This window comes from Lissotriton vulgaris, chromosome 11 (genome assembly GCF_964263255.1).
Source record: "Lissotriton vulgaris chromosome 11, aLisVul1.2, whole genome shotgun sequence".
NCBI classification, from domain to species: domain Eukaryota; kingdom Metazoa; phylum Chordata; class Amphibia; order Caudata; family Salamandridae; genus Lissotriton; species Lissotriton vulgaris.
In genome coordinates this window covers 282,839,970-282,855,400 of record NC_141699.1, presented here as the reverse complement: position 1 = coordinate 282,855,400, position 15,431 = coordinate 282,839,970, and positions in this window count along the sequence as shown.

Here is a 15,431-nt window from a genome sequence, read left to right as displayed (position 1 = left end):
CAACTAAGTGTGTCATAGGAACACTCCGACCCAATCCCCCGCCAGCCAAGTAGACATCAACCGTGAAAGAGAACCACTTAGCCCTGGCCTGTGCGTGTGAGTCCCCCGAGGTATGCTCGCCGAGTAAAGCCCGTCTCAGCCAACACAAAAGAACAAAATGTCCACACAAGGCAGAAGAGCGGCATGCAAATACAAAATGGACGTCGCCGATCACCAATAGATTCATATTCACTGACGACCATCACCCCCAGTTCCGTCCGATGACACGTATTCCACAGCAAGGAAACAAGGGAGAGGAAAGAGGAGACAGTCACAGGAGCCAACAGTTGCAAAAACAGTGTCTGGGCCAATAGTGGCGATACAATGGACGAAGCCACAGTCCTCAGCTGTGAGAGGATTCCGTCAGTATAGTAGAAGCAGACGGACAGCTGTCCACAGGCACCAACGCAGTCCGGGATCATCCGTTCCCCTCTGCACCCATGTGTAAGCATAGTATCCTCCACAAGGACAGGCAGAGGCAAATCCTCGCACATCTGGGAGCCGTCCGACCGTAATTGCCCCAGTGTGAGCGCAATATCGTCAAGCTTCCTTCCCAACTCTCGGGAACCATCTTTCCACACAGACTGTAGGTCACCAAGAGCAGCAAGAACGTCACCACAGGACAGCACAGGCTGCGTTCCCCACACCACAGCATTACGCAGTGATTCGCGCTCCCCATCACACAGCACTTCGATAGGCAGGTTAATGCACTCCATCTCATTCAGGCAGCCATCAGGCGTTTCCACCTTGTAGGGAGAGTGAAGGCGAAGCAGGGGCGAGTCCAGCTCGGGCGGGCTACAATTCCGATCACCAAGGCCTCCAAAGCACACGTCTAAGGAGCGGTCTCCGGTAATGGTCATCCCCTCTCCGACTCAGGGCTAGCAGCAAATTCGGGAGCGGCCCGCGAAAACCGGGCAAGTTCGAAAATGGAGTCGATACAGCTCACCTCCAGCATTGCGCAATTAAACAGTGTTCCTAGTGAGCCCCCACCTCAAGGATGCACTCCGGTCGTGTAGCGTGACAAGCAGCGCTCTTGCAGAAAAGATTTATTTATTTTTCCCTCGGTAGTTACTTCGTCCCGGAGGACCTGCTCCGCCCAGGCCCAGCTGGCCGCTGTTGATCAATTAACATCCGGCCGTGTTTAGCAGCAGAGGTCTCGGCTCCAGGGTTATTGAGGCCGCCAACCAACATCGAGGATTTCTCCGGTTACAAGGCAGGCAGAGACATCGGGATCACGCTAGTGATACCTGCGCGCATTCACCGGCACCCCGCTGTAGCGCAATCACAGGATCATGAGCAGGATTTCAGTGCGGGGCTCGGAGGCTTGCGTAGCCGGGAGCCTACGCTTCCACTCCGATCGCCATCTTGGCTCCTCCAATTTAAGTATTTTTAAGTATATTTTACCTATTTATTTTTAAGATTTTTTTATTTTACATTATTTTTAAGAAATTCGATATTCTTACAAAGTATATTTATATATAAACAATATTTTTGGGTTCAATATTTTGGTACTTACCTGTTTGTAGATAGGAATTCGATATTTTGTCTGTTTGTTTGTTCTTCCTCGAATCCAACAACTCCCTCGATCCCTCACCGAACGGCTTTCGAGCCAAACATAGCACCGAAACCGCCCTCATCGCAGCCACTGACGACATCCGAACACTACTAGACAACGGAGAAACAGCTGCCCTCATTCTACTCGACCTCTCTGCCGCCTTCGACACAGTCTGTCACAGCACCCTCATACAACGCCTCAAGAATATCGGAATACAAGGAAAAGTGCTGGACTGGATCGTCTCCTTCCTCGCCGGAAGAACCCAGAGAGTACGACTTCCCCCATTCAAATCAGAGGCTACCGAAGTCATTTGCGGTGTACCACAAGGATCATCACTCAGTCCCACCCTCTTCAACGTTTACATGAGTCCACTCGCTTCCATCGCATGTCAACACAACCTTAACATCATCTCCTACGCAGACGACACCCAGCTGATCCTTTCCCTCACCAAAGACCCTAACTTTGCCAAAACCATTCTTCACGAAGGTATGAAAGAAGTTGCCGAATGGATGAAAACCAGCCGCCTAAAACTTAACTCAGACAAAACGGAGGTGCTCATCCTAGGATCATCCCCCTCTGTCTGGGACGACTCATGGTGGCCTTCGGCTCTGGGCACAGCACCCACACCCACAGATCACGCACGCAACCTGGGCTTCATCCTAGATTCCTCACTCTCGATGACCAGACAAGTCAACGCCGTCTCATCCTCCTGCTTCAACGCACTTTGTATGCTCAAAAAAATCTTCAGTTGGATCCCCTCCGAGACAAGAAAAACTGTCACCCACGCACTAGTCACGAGTCGACTGGACTACGGAAACACCCTCTACGCCGGAATTACAGACAAATTACTGAAAAAACTCCAACGTATCCAAAACGCATCAGCGAGACTCATCTTGGACATCCCTCGCCAAAATCACATTACCAGCCACCTGAAAGACCTCCACTGGCTCCCCATCAACAAGAGAATAACATTCCGTCTCCTCACCCACGCACACAAGGCCCTCTACAAGCTAGGGCCCGAATGCCTCAACACTCGACTATCCTTCTACACACCCACCCGCCAATTAAGATCTTCCGATCAAGGCCTCGCCGCAATTCCGCGCATCCAAAGATCCACCATGGGAGGTAGATCCTTCTCCTACTTGGCGGCCAAGACCTGGAACTCACTTCCCACCCACCTCCGCCTTACACAGAACCACATCTCCTTCAGAAAAGAACTTAAAACCTGGCTATTCGATAAATAATGAACCCCATCCCCAAGCGCCTTGAGACCCTCTGGGTGAGTAGTGCACTATATAGATTCTTGAACTTGAACTTGAACTTGATATTTTGGGTAGTCTATATTTTGTCCCTCGATATTTAGTCAGTAATCCCAGGTTACGATGTCTGGTGGAGGAAACTGTTGCGGATTGGAAACACCCTAACACAGTTCGGTGGTTCCGACCGCTCAATTTGGATGTGACCGCCCATTTGTCGATGGCAGCTTGTGCGGTGGCATAAAAGGCATGCAGCACAAGCTGCCATTGAAAAATGAATGTTTTTTTTACATTCTTGCACCCTGTGGCAGGCACCATGCGGTGCCTGCCACACGCTGCAGGAATGTTTAAGGGAGCACCATAGGTGCCCCACAGGCCCCATAGCAGAGGCCACTGGGAGACGGGGCCCTGTTAGGTCTACATGGAAAAGGCTGGCAGAAAGTGACATCATAATCCGGATGGCGGAGCTGAGGCTGGCTCAGCCATCAGTATGGGAATGTGATTATTTCCGATACTCCGATGGGCTCCGCCCAATGCCTTAGCCCGCTGCATCATAATGCAGCGGGCAGACCACAGGGACAGATATCGGGCATAAGGCAACCGATGGTCAGTCAGTGCGGTCCACCCAACATCGTAATTGGGCCCATAGTGTCTGTTCAAACAAATAAAGCAACAAATTATTAAACTAATTAGACAAACACAAAATATTTGCAAGCTTTTGTGAATGTCTCTCATTTCAATCGGCAATCTCTTCAGTGCTTTCTTCGGAAAAACAATATTTACATTTTCTTGTGCTCATACAGGGCAAGAACCTAAACTCATCAGGTACTTATAGTTGATAGCCTTGCTTGCTTTTCTGGCATTTTAACCTTGGTAAATAAGATAATTTCTCACAACTGTTTGCTTTCTCCCATGAAGCTCTGATGAGTTTGCCCCAACATTGGCTCTCAAAAAGGTTTTGCCGTGGTAAATTTATGAATGGCATTTTCTGGTTCTTGAACTGTCTAAAGGATTTCTTCTTGTACCATCGCATGAAGTGTGGTTCATAAAGTGTGCATGATAATTACTAATTTGAAAGCTATCTCAGCCAATCAAAAACCTGAATCACACTTTAGAAATCAATATGCCAACTTAAAAGAAGATAAAGACCTAGGGCCTTATTTAGATGTTGGCAGACGGTTTATGGATATCCCGTTTGCTGAAATATAAATCCAATATATCCTAAGGGATTTATATTTTGGTGGACGGCTAAGATCTAAATCAGGCCTTTAATTATGGAGAATCTGCATTTCTTTTTTTATTAACACAAACATTAATTAAATAATTTGGCTCAAACCACAAATAGGGTAAGTTATGATAGAGCTACCTCATATTTATGGGTGTGTATCTACAACATGCCATTATGTACATTATTTTGTTGTCACCTTGGCTGTAATTGTATATGATTTATTTGTCCATGGTTGATGTGCATTGCTATATTGATGTAATACCTGGCCCACTGTATGTTATGTTAATTTTGTTATGCAAAACATTTTTGTAGTAAAAAAAAGAATGGAACTTCAGTCTGTAAATCTGAGCACCAGAAGTTTCATCCTTGGTAAGGGAAAATGAACACCAGGATTTTTTTAGCTACTTCTTAAACGTCATACTCTTTCTCGTCCTTTACCAAAAAATCAGAAACACATTTGTAATAAGTAACCTCGGGTGTAGTGGGTGTAGAGTGCGATGCGGAGGGCCACGGATTTGAGAACAAACTCTGTGGAGCTCCGCTACGCCACCCGCCTCCCATCCGCCCTATTAACAATTGCTTACAAATTAAATAAAAGGGCTTTAAAGTAAATAAAAACACCTTACCTTAGTTGCGGTGTCCCCAGGATGCCCTCCTCCTCTTCATTGCGTTCTGTGGAAAAACTGTAAATGTGCATAGGGACATAACAGACCCCCAACCACCTGAACCAGCTCCCAGATCCAGCCTGTGACCCCCAAGTGTTTCCCCTCAGGTTCTGGACCATTGGTGTGGCCTCAGTGGAGCTGATTCAAAGTGTTTACGCTGTTTGCATCTGCAAACAGGCCCATTGGTGCTAAAATCTTGTCACTTTCACTTTCTGCCAACACAAAGTTCCGTAAACCTGACTCTTCATGTTACAGAATCTACAGCTAATAAGGGAGCAACACTACGAAGCTTCAGCCTGATCGATCGCAGTGACATCTGGTTCATTGTGCTACAATGATGACCATCCATGGCCCAGGCCTTCTCTTTGTGCTACATCAGCGGCCCTCCATGACAATTCCCTGCCTCTTGTGGCACCCCCCACCGCAAACAAGACTCTTTGCGCTGGACTGAGAAGGTAACTTTTCAGCTGGACTTACCTGATCCATTACAGTCAGACTGAACTTTGACTTTCTCCCAGTCTTGCACAACCAGATAGCTGCAAGTAGCTCTTTTAGACTTTTTGGCACCATTGTTATCTAAATCTTTTAAATTGCATCTCTTCGGTACTACTGATTAGAGTTGTGCGTTTTGGTCTTGATTTATTTATTACATTTTGTTCTATTTTTCTAAACTGGTGTGGGATTTTTCTTGTGTTGTGTTTTCACTTTATTACTGTTTGAAGTGCTGCATAAATACTTTACACTTTGCCTCTAAGTTAAGCCTTACTGTTCTGTGCCACACTACCAGAGGGTTGAGCACAGGTTAATTTCAGGGTTGCCTGTGTCTCATCCTTACAAGGATTGTGCTTTCTGCTTAAGTAGGGTCTTACTCCCCCTCAGCCAGTAACCTAATTTATCGCAATACAGATATGTAGTATATAGTTAGATGCACAAGGTATAGTGATATGCTATTTATTCCCATGGTTGGATGTGGGGAGTGACTGTGAACAATGAGAGGTATAGCCTTGAGTGGGTCATGATGCTCTTCTCCGCCCACAATAATGGTAACAAATAGTATATTACTCTCTGCATATCTACATAGATGATGTATACCATGTAATTTCTTTCCTATGCATTTGTTTTAAGAAACCAATGCTTGAACTAAAATCAAAAATTTGTGGAATTAGGCAAAATAAAAAAGTGACCTTGTGGTTTTTAGAAGACTTGTTTCCCTGTTTAAAGAAAGTCAACGTAACTCAGTCTGTGAGGCAGTAGAGATGTATTTATTTGAAGGTTTTATATAGCGCGAACAAGACCTTGGCGGGTATCAGAGCGCTTTACAAGGTAAATATCTCAGATACATAGGCATGTGACAGACTCAACTCTCCTGAGGCACAGCCGGGAGATAGGCTTTAGACATTGTTTTTAACGTAAAATTGTTTGTGTTTTAAATTCGCCCTGCTGCTTAGCCTCACCTGTGCACTGCTGCACCACCACCAAAATCCCGCGTAGCAGATCAAACGCTGCCGCGGCCCTTGCTAATTGCCTGTGACCATACTGAGGCCACGCCCACTACGGTCGGCCACGCCCACCCCTCCTACGACTACTTAACGCGATGATTACTAGCGCGACGGTAATACAGACTCCACTCTCCTGAGGCACAGCCGGGAGATAGGCTTTAGACATTGTTTTTAACGTAAAATTGTTTGTGTTTTAAAATTTGCCCTGCTGCGTAGCCTCACCTGTGCACTGCTGCACCACCACCAAAATCCCGCGTAGCGGATCAAACGCTGCCGCGGCCCTTGCTAATTGCCTGTGACCATACTGACGGGGTGCCCCTGAGGCCACGCCCACTACGGTCGGCCATGGCCACCCCTCCTACGACTACTTAACGCGATGATTACTAGCGTGATGGTAATACCGACTCCACTCTCCTGAGGCACAGCCGGGAGATAGGCTTTAGACATTGTTTTTAACGTAAAATTGTTTGTGTTTTAAATTCGCCCTGCTGCTTAGCCTCACCTGTGCACTGCTGCACCACCACCAAAATCCCGCGTAGCGGATCAAACGCTGCCGCGGCCCTTGCTAATTGCCTGTGACCATACTGACGGGGACCCCCTGAGGCCACGCCCACTACGGTCGGCCACGCCCACCCCTCCTACGACTACTTAACGCGATGATTTCTAGCGCAATGGTAATACAGACTCCACTCTCCTGAGGCACAGCCGGGAGATAGGCTTTAGACATTGTTTTTAACATAAAATTGTTTGTGTTTTAAAATTCGCCCTGCTGCTTAGCCTCACCTGTGCACTGCTGCACCACCACCAAAATCCCGCGTAGCGGATCAAACGCTGCCGCGGCCCTTGCTAATTGCCTGTGACCATACTGACGGGGACCCCTGAGGCCACGCCCACTACGGTCGGCCACGCCCACCTCTCCTACGACTACTTAACGCGATGATTACTAGCGCGACGGTAATACAGACTCCACTCTCCTGAGGCACAGCCGGGAGATAGGCTTTAGACATTGTTTTTAACGTAAAATTGTTTGTGTTTTAAAATTTGCCCTGCTGCGTTGCCTCACCTGTGCACTGCTGCACCACCACCAAAATCCCGCGTAGCGGATCAAACGCTGCCGCGGCCCTTGCTAATTGCCTGTGACCATACTGACGGGGACCCCCTGAGGCCACGCCCACTACGGTCGGCCACGGCCACCCCTCCTACGACTACTTAACGCGATGATTACTAGCGTGATGGTAATACCGACTCCACTCTCCTGAGGCACAGCCGGGAGATAGGCTTTCGACATTGTTTTTAACGTAAAATTGTTTGTGTTTTAAATTCGCCCAGCTGCTTAGCCTCACCTGTGCACTGCTGCACCACCACCAAAATCCCGCGTAGCGGATCAAACGCTGCCGCGGCCCTTGCTAATTGCCTGTGACCATACTGACGGGGACCCCCTGAGGCCACGCCCACTACGGTCGGCCACGCCCACCCCTCCTACGACTACTTAACGCGATGATTACTAGCGCAACGGTAATACAGACTCCACTCTCCTGAGGCACAGCCGGGAGATAGGCTTTAGACATTGTTTTTAACATAAAATTGTTTGTGTTTTAAAATTCGCCCTGCTGCTTAGCCTCACCTGTGCACTGCTGCACCACCACCAAAATCCCGCGTAGCGGATCAAACGCTGCCGCGGCCCTTGCTAATTGCCTGTGACCATACTGACGGGGACCCCTGAGGCCACGCCCACTACGGTCGGCCACGGCCACCCCTCCTACGACTACTTAACGCGATGATTACTAGCGCGACGGTAATACAGACTCCACTCTCCTGAGGCACAGCCGGGAGATAGGCTTTAGACATTGTTTTTAACGTAAATTGTTTGTGTTTTAAATTCGCCCTGCTGCTTAGCCTCACCTGTGCACTGCTGCACCACCACCAAAATCCCGCGTAGCGGATCAAACGCTGCCGCGGCCCTTGCTAATTGCCTGTGACCATACTGACGGGGACCCCCTGAGGCCACGCCCACTACGGTCGGCCACGCCCACCCCTCCTACAACTCTCATCCCCTATAAACATGTGCAATCACAGGACGCGCAGCGGACGAGCGCAGCGGGCGTGCCGTTTGCGTGCCGAAGGCGCGCCTAAGGCAAGCCCGTCTGCGCCCGTCCGCGCTCGGACGGGCTCAGGGCCAGAATCCCTGCCGGAACCAGCTCCCACTAGAGTAATATATTCGCGTCAAGACCTTCTTAGTCTCAGATCCACCGCCGACAGCACCTGCAACTTTGTTCATGACCTGGACGGTCAATTTACTGGCTGCACAATCTGTCATCCAGCTCAGCTACAACTACCCATTCCACGCGTATCCCACCCGGGTCTTAAACTTGCCTCACTGAACTGCAGGTCACTCCCCATGCATGCTCTGTTCATTAATCACCTTATAGAAGATCATGAACTAGATATTCTATTCCTGACGGAAACGTGTATTACCGAACACTCTGACTCGGATGTTGTCCTAGCCCTCCCTCCAGACTTTAATATCCAGTCCCAGCCACGCCCATCTGGCAGAGGAGGTGGACTGGCCATTCTCTACCGGAATCAGTTTTCCTGTAGAACCTCCGATGCACACATCTCGGACTCGGAAAGCCTCCAGTTCACCATCCAGCTAGCACCGACTAGCACACTGTCAGGCCTCCTAGTATATCGCTCCCCTGGCCATTATGGTCCGTTCTCTAGTGCTCTCCTAGAATCTATAGCATCTCTGGCCCATTCCACCTCCAACTTCACCATATTAGGAGACCTGAACATACACTTCGATGACCCCCTTGACACTGGGGCAGTCGATTTGATCGCCGACATGGCGGCCCATGGCCTCCTACTCACCAACTCCGGAGCCACACACATTAAGGGCCATTTACTAGACCCTGTGTTCACCAATCTCCATACCTTACAAATCAAAGAGTCCCTCCCCCTTCCATGGACGGACCACTTTCTGGTCCCATTCCGTCTACCAGGGGATTTCAGGAAACCACACAAACCTGCCACCTATACTAAGGACAGAGCCTGGCCCAGACTCTCGGCTGAGGATTGGGCGAAAGCACTAGACCATACCACCCCTAGCCGCTCGGATGACCCTGACATCGCGGACAGAAAGTTCAGGGAGTGGATCTCCACTTCCCTCGACTCCACCCTCCCCATAAAAACACGTGAGGATAAAACCAGGAAAACCGGGTCAGCCCCATGGTAGAGTCCGGAGCTAAGAACTCTCCGCAAAGAGTGTAAAAAAGCGGAGCGAATATGGAGAAAGGACTGGCTCCATACTTGCAAGGACGCCTACCATAGCTCGGTGAGATTATATAAAGCCACCTTGAAGCTCACTAAAGTCGCATACTACGACACCAGAATACGTAATTCCACCAACTCGGCGAGGGAATCTTACCTCATCGCTAAAGAACTACTGAAAATACCTGCGCCCCACTCTTCCAACCCACCCTCGCCAGATAGAAGCGATGAACTAGCAACCTACTTCGACTCCAAAATCGCCCGTATCCTAGTCTCTCTTCCACCTCCCAGTCTTTCCAACCCCAAGGACCTTGAGGTATTTACCAACCAGACAGGAAACACAGTGCACCCTCAATTGACCACTTTCAGGGCAGTCTAATTGGACGAAGTAGGCTCAGCCCTGGCCAAACTGAAAAGCGGCTCTCCACTTGACCCCGCCCCTGTCAGATTCCTGAAAGTAGTTGCCCCCACCATCCTGCCTACCATTACGGAACTGATCAACACCTCGCTAGCCCAGGGCTCTGTCCCACTGAGCTGGAAGAGTGGGGTAGTAAAGGCGCTTCTCAAAAAGCCCCAACTGGACCCTTCCGACCTGGCCAACTATCGGCCAATTTCGCTTCTTCCGAGCATCAGCAAAATAGCCGAGAAACTAGTTAATGCTCAATTGTCCCAGTTCCTTGAGTCAAATAACCTTCTACGACGGTCCCAAACTGGATTCCGCCCGGGCCACGGTACAGACACCGCCCTCCTCGCAGTCATCGAGGAGGCTAGGTGCATTTTGGATTCAGGAGGATCAGTGGCAGTGATCCTCCTGGACCTCAGTGCAGCCTTTGACACGGTGAATCACCGTGTCCTACTCCACCGGTTGGCCGTAGCGGGACTCACGGACACGGCGCTTGCGTGGATAGAATCCTTTCTATCAGGTCGTTCTTTCCAGGTCTGGGACGGAAACTCCCGATCAGCCCCTCTCCCCCTCACTAGTGGCATCCCCCAGGGGTCGTCATTAAGCCCTACTTTGTTTAACGCCTATATGGCCCCCCTCGAGGATGTTGTTTCCCCCTTCGGAATCAAGATAGTGAGCTACGCGGATGACACGCAACTGGTTGTCTCACTTTCTCATCTGGACAACCACCCGGACAATCTGTTGAACTGCCTCCTGGAAATACACCACTGGATGTGCGAGTCATCCTTGAAGCTCAACGGTTCAAAAACCGAAGTCATGCTCATGGGGAAGAAATGGACCACCATCCCTCCATCGGTCTGGCAAGACGTCTTCGGTGAGGTCCCTACCCCGAAACCAGAAATTAAGACTCTGGGAGTCTGGCTTGAACCAGAGCTGTCCATGAAGACCCAAGCAGCCAAAACAGCATGCACCTGCTTCGGACTCATGCGTTCCATCCGCAAAATCCTCCCAATACTCCCGCCCCTCTCTAGGAAACTCTTGATTCAGGGTTTGATCCTTGCCCGGCTAGACTATAGCAACGCTGTCTACCTGGGAGCCCCTGAATCCACCCTAGCCAAACTCCAGCGAACTCAGAACGCAGCAGCCCGGCTCCTTATGGGCCTCCCTTCAAGAACCTCGGCCAGACCAGCTCTTAAGGCCCTACACTGGCTTCCAGTGCGTCAGAGGGTAGACTTCAAAGCGATGTGTATTGCCCACAAACTCATCAATGGCCTTGGCCCCTCTATCCTGAGAGACATGGTCATCCCTTACAAGGCCCCTAGACTCCTCCGCTCGGACAACAAACGATTGGCCATCGTTCCAAGATTCAGGAAGGCGCGAACCGGCGGTTGATGGTTCGCTGTAAAAGCGTCTGCAGGATGGAACTCACTCCCCCGCTGTTTGCGACTGGAACCCTGCCACCTTCTCTTCCATAAGAAATTAAAAACTGTGCTGTTCCCCAAATAAACTCCCTTTTCCCTTTGGCTCGCACATGTATCATTAGCGCGGGGATGCCTTCGGGTCACCAGGCGCTTTACAAATCGCTAGATAATAATAATAATAATAAATAACATATAGTTCAATAAAAATCACGGATAGTAGAATCAACATATCGAAGATACATAGGCATGTGGTAGATGACATGTAATTACATACAAATCAAACATAGTATAATCACAGTATCGAAGATACATAGAGAAGTAGTAAATGTTACATTGTTCCATATAGATCAAGAATAGAGTCATATAATCACAGTAGCCCATGCTCAAGTGAACTTAGCAATGAGAAGGAATTTTACTTCTTTTTTGAAGGATGCAGTAGAGGGATTAAGTTTAGTTTCTGGGGCAAAGCATTCCAGATCCTGGGCGCCATTACCAAGAAGGCTTGGTTGTATGTTTTCTTAGTGTTGTATCTTTGTGGTTTCAATAAGAGGTTATTGGCACTTCTGGAAGCTCTGTTGCCACATGAATCCACCAGTGTGTTGTGATGAATGGCTTTGTGCATCATGCATGCTATTTTTAGATGAATTCTGGTTTCAAAAGGTAACTTGTTAAGGGATCTTAGGTCAAGGGATATGTGGGAGTTTCTTTCAGAGACAGTAATAAGTCTAGCTGCTGAGTTGATTGAAGCTCTAAGAGGGGCGGTGGAGGATCTGGGAAGTCCGCAGAGAGAGACACTCCCATATTCGAACCTTGGGATAACTAGAGCTTGTACTGCCAGTTTGAAATCCTTACAGCCAGGAAAGGTTTAAGTTTTCTCAAAGTATTTATCTGAAAGTTTTCTCCTTTTGTTGCGGTGCTGATGTGTTTCTGCATATTGAGATTTCCGTCCAGCGTTACTCTCAGCGATTTCGCTGAGTCAACAATAAGAGGTTGGCAGTTAAGTGCTGTTAGGTCTTTGATCTAGTCATGAATTATGGGTATTTTGGTGGGAGGCGCGATTAGGAGGAATTCCGTCCTCCAACCCACCTACAGAGAGCCCAACTTCCTCAGATACATCCTGCTCAACACCCGCTCCACCCGCAAACATGCTGTCGAACTCTGGGACCTACTGGACACCAATGCCCCAGATGTCACCTTCCTGATGAAGAACTGGCTGAACCCCTCTTCGGCACCCAACTTCACCATAAACATCCCGGAAGGCTACAAGATCACCTGCAAGGACCGCACCAATGGAGTAGGAGGAGGAATTGCCATCATCCACAGGAACAGTCTCAAAATCTCGACATACACCAACGACACCATCAGCACCGCCGAATACCTGCACTTCCAGATCCACACCGACCCCAACGCCACCCTCAGAGGTACCCTCGTCTACAGACCCCCTGGACCCCGACCGCAGTTCAGCGACTCCATTGCCGACTTTATCAGCACAAACGCTCTCGCCTCCACGGACCACATCCTCCTCGGGGACCTGAACTTCCACCTTGAGAACAACAATGACTCCAACTCTTCCACTCTGATCGACAACCTCGCCAACCTCGGACTCAGACAACTCGTCACAACACCCACCCACTCTGCCAGTCACACGCTTGATCCCATCTTCTCAGGAAGCTCCCACGTCTTCTTCAACTGCACCACCGAACTCCACTGAACCGACCACTGCTGCATCCACTTCACCTTCGGGAAACCCACCGCACACCACCGCACCCAGCAGATGCCTCGCCGCTGCTGGAGCAAAGTCACCGAAGACCAGCTAACCACCACACTCGCCCAGAGCCCACCCGCAGACCCGACCGACCCCGACACCGCAGCCCGTAACCTCAGACAGTGGATCAACGACTGCGCCAACACCCTCGCCCTGCTCAAGAAGCCCTCCAACACCCACACCAGCAAGAAAGCCAGCTGGTTCACCAAAGATCTCCAGGCCTCCAAGCGAACATACCGAAAACTAAAAAAATGGATCCACGAACAAACACCGAAAAGCTACACAGCCCACAAGAACGCCACCCGCAGACACCACCACCTAATCAGATCCGCCAAAAGGACCTCCTTCAAAGACCACCTAGACAACAATGCACACAACAGCAAAGAGCTCTTCAACATCGTGAAGGAACTCTCCAACCCCAGCTCCAACACCAACGACATACCACCTTCACAAGACCTGTGCACCTCGCTGACCACCTTCTTCTCTTCAATCGCAAGATTGCAGACATCCACAACAGCTTCTATGCCGTCACCACCCCGGCAACCACTAAGACCCCCACTCCCATGACCACCACCGCACCAACCGCCTGCTCTCCTGGACCAACATCAACGACGACACCATCAATATCATGAACACCATCCACTCCGGATCCCAGGAAAACCCCTGCCCTCACCACATCTTCAACAAAGCCAGCAGCACCAACGCACCCCATCTCCGGAAAACCATCAACATCTCCTTCAAGACAGCGACCTTCCTGGAGAGATGGAAGCACGCAGAGATCAACGCCTTACTCAAGAAACCCAAGGCGGAACCCAAGGACCTCAAGAACTTCTGACCCATCTCCCTGCTCCCGTTACCGTCGAAAGTCATCGAAAAGGCCATCAACAAACAACTGACCAGCTTCCTCGAGGAGAACAGCATCCTGGACCCGTCCCAGTCTGGGTCCCGCAGCAACCACAGCACCGAAACTGCCCTCATCACCACCACCGATGACATCAGGGCCCTGCTTGACAATGCAGAAACTGCGGCCTACATCCTCCTGGACCTGTCAGCTGCCTTCGACACGGTCTGCCACTGCACACTACGAACACGCCTCTACAACGCCAGAATCCAAAAGAAGGCCCTGGACTGGACCACCTCCTTCCTCTCCGGCAGAACACAGAGCGTCCACCTCCCCCCTTTCACTCTGAGCCACTGGGATCATCTGCGGCATACCCCAAGGCTCATCCCTGAGCCCAACGTTGTTCAACGTCTACATGACACCGCTCTCCCACATCGCACAACGGCACAACCTCAACATCATCTTCTACGACGCCGACGACACCCAGCTGATCCTTTCCCACACCAAAGACCCCCACACTGCCAAAACCAACCTCCACAAAGGAATGAAGGCCGTCGCCGACTGGATGAGAAACAGCCGAAAAAAGCTGAACTCGGACAAGACGGAGGTCCTCATCCACCTCAGCCTCGGATGACTCCTGATGACCGACTGCACTAAGAGCACCCCCTACACCTACCGCCCACGCACGCAACCTAGGGGTCATCCTCGACCCTACCCTTTCCATGATGAAGCAGGTCAACACCGTCACCTCCTCCTGCTTAAACACCCTCCGCATGCTTCACAGGATCCCCACCAAAACGAGGACGGTCACCCAGGCCCTCGTCAGCAGTGGACTGGACTACGGTAACGCACTCTATGCAGGAGCCTCGGCCAGACTCCTGAAATGGCTCCAATGCATCCAGAATGCCTCCACATGCCTGATCCTCAACATCCCTCGCCGCAGCCACATCACACCCACCTGAGAGACCAGCACTGACTTCCTATCAACAAGAGGATAACCTTCAAAACTCCTCACCCACGGACAAAAGGCACTCCACAACACCAGACCAGTGTACCTCAACAGCCGACTCAGCCTCTACACCCCCACCTGCCAGTTCTGCTCTGCAGACCACGCCCTCACCACCATCCCCCGCATCCAATGAGTGACCGCCAGCGGTAGATCATTCTCCCACCTCATCCCCAAGACATGGAACACTGCCCCATCCGCCTGCGGCAGACCGAAGACCTTCTAACCTTCAGGAGACTTCTCAAGACCTGGCTCTTCAAATAGTAGCAGCTTCCCCCCAGTGCCTTGAGACCCTCACAGGTATGTAGTGCGCTTTATAAATGCTATGATTGATTGATTGATATTCAGTTTAAAATGGTTTTCGGCCAGCCAGGTCTGAGTTTTTCTCGAGAGTTGTGCTGAGAGATTTGATGTCTTCTAGTGAATGGATCTCTAGGTACAGTTGTGTATCGTCTGCGTAAATATGGTATTGTACGTTAGAAGAGT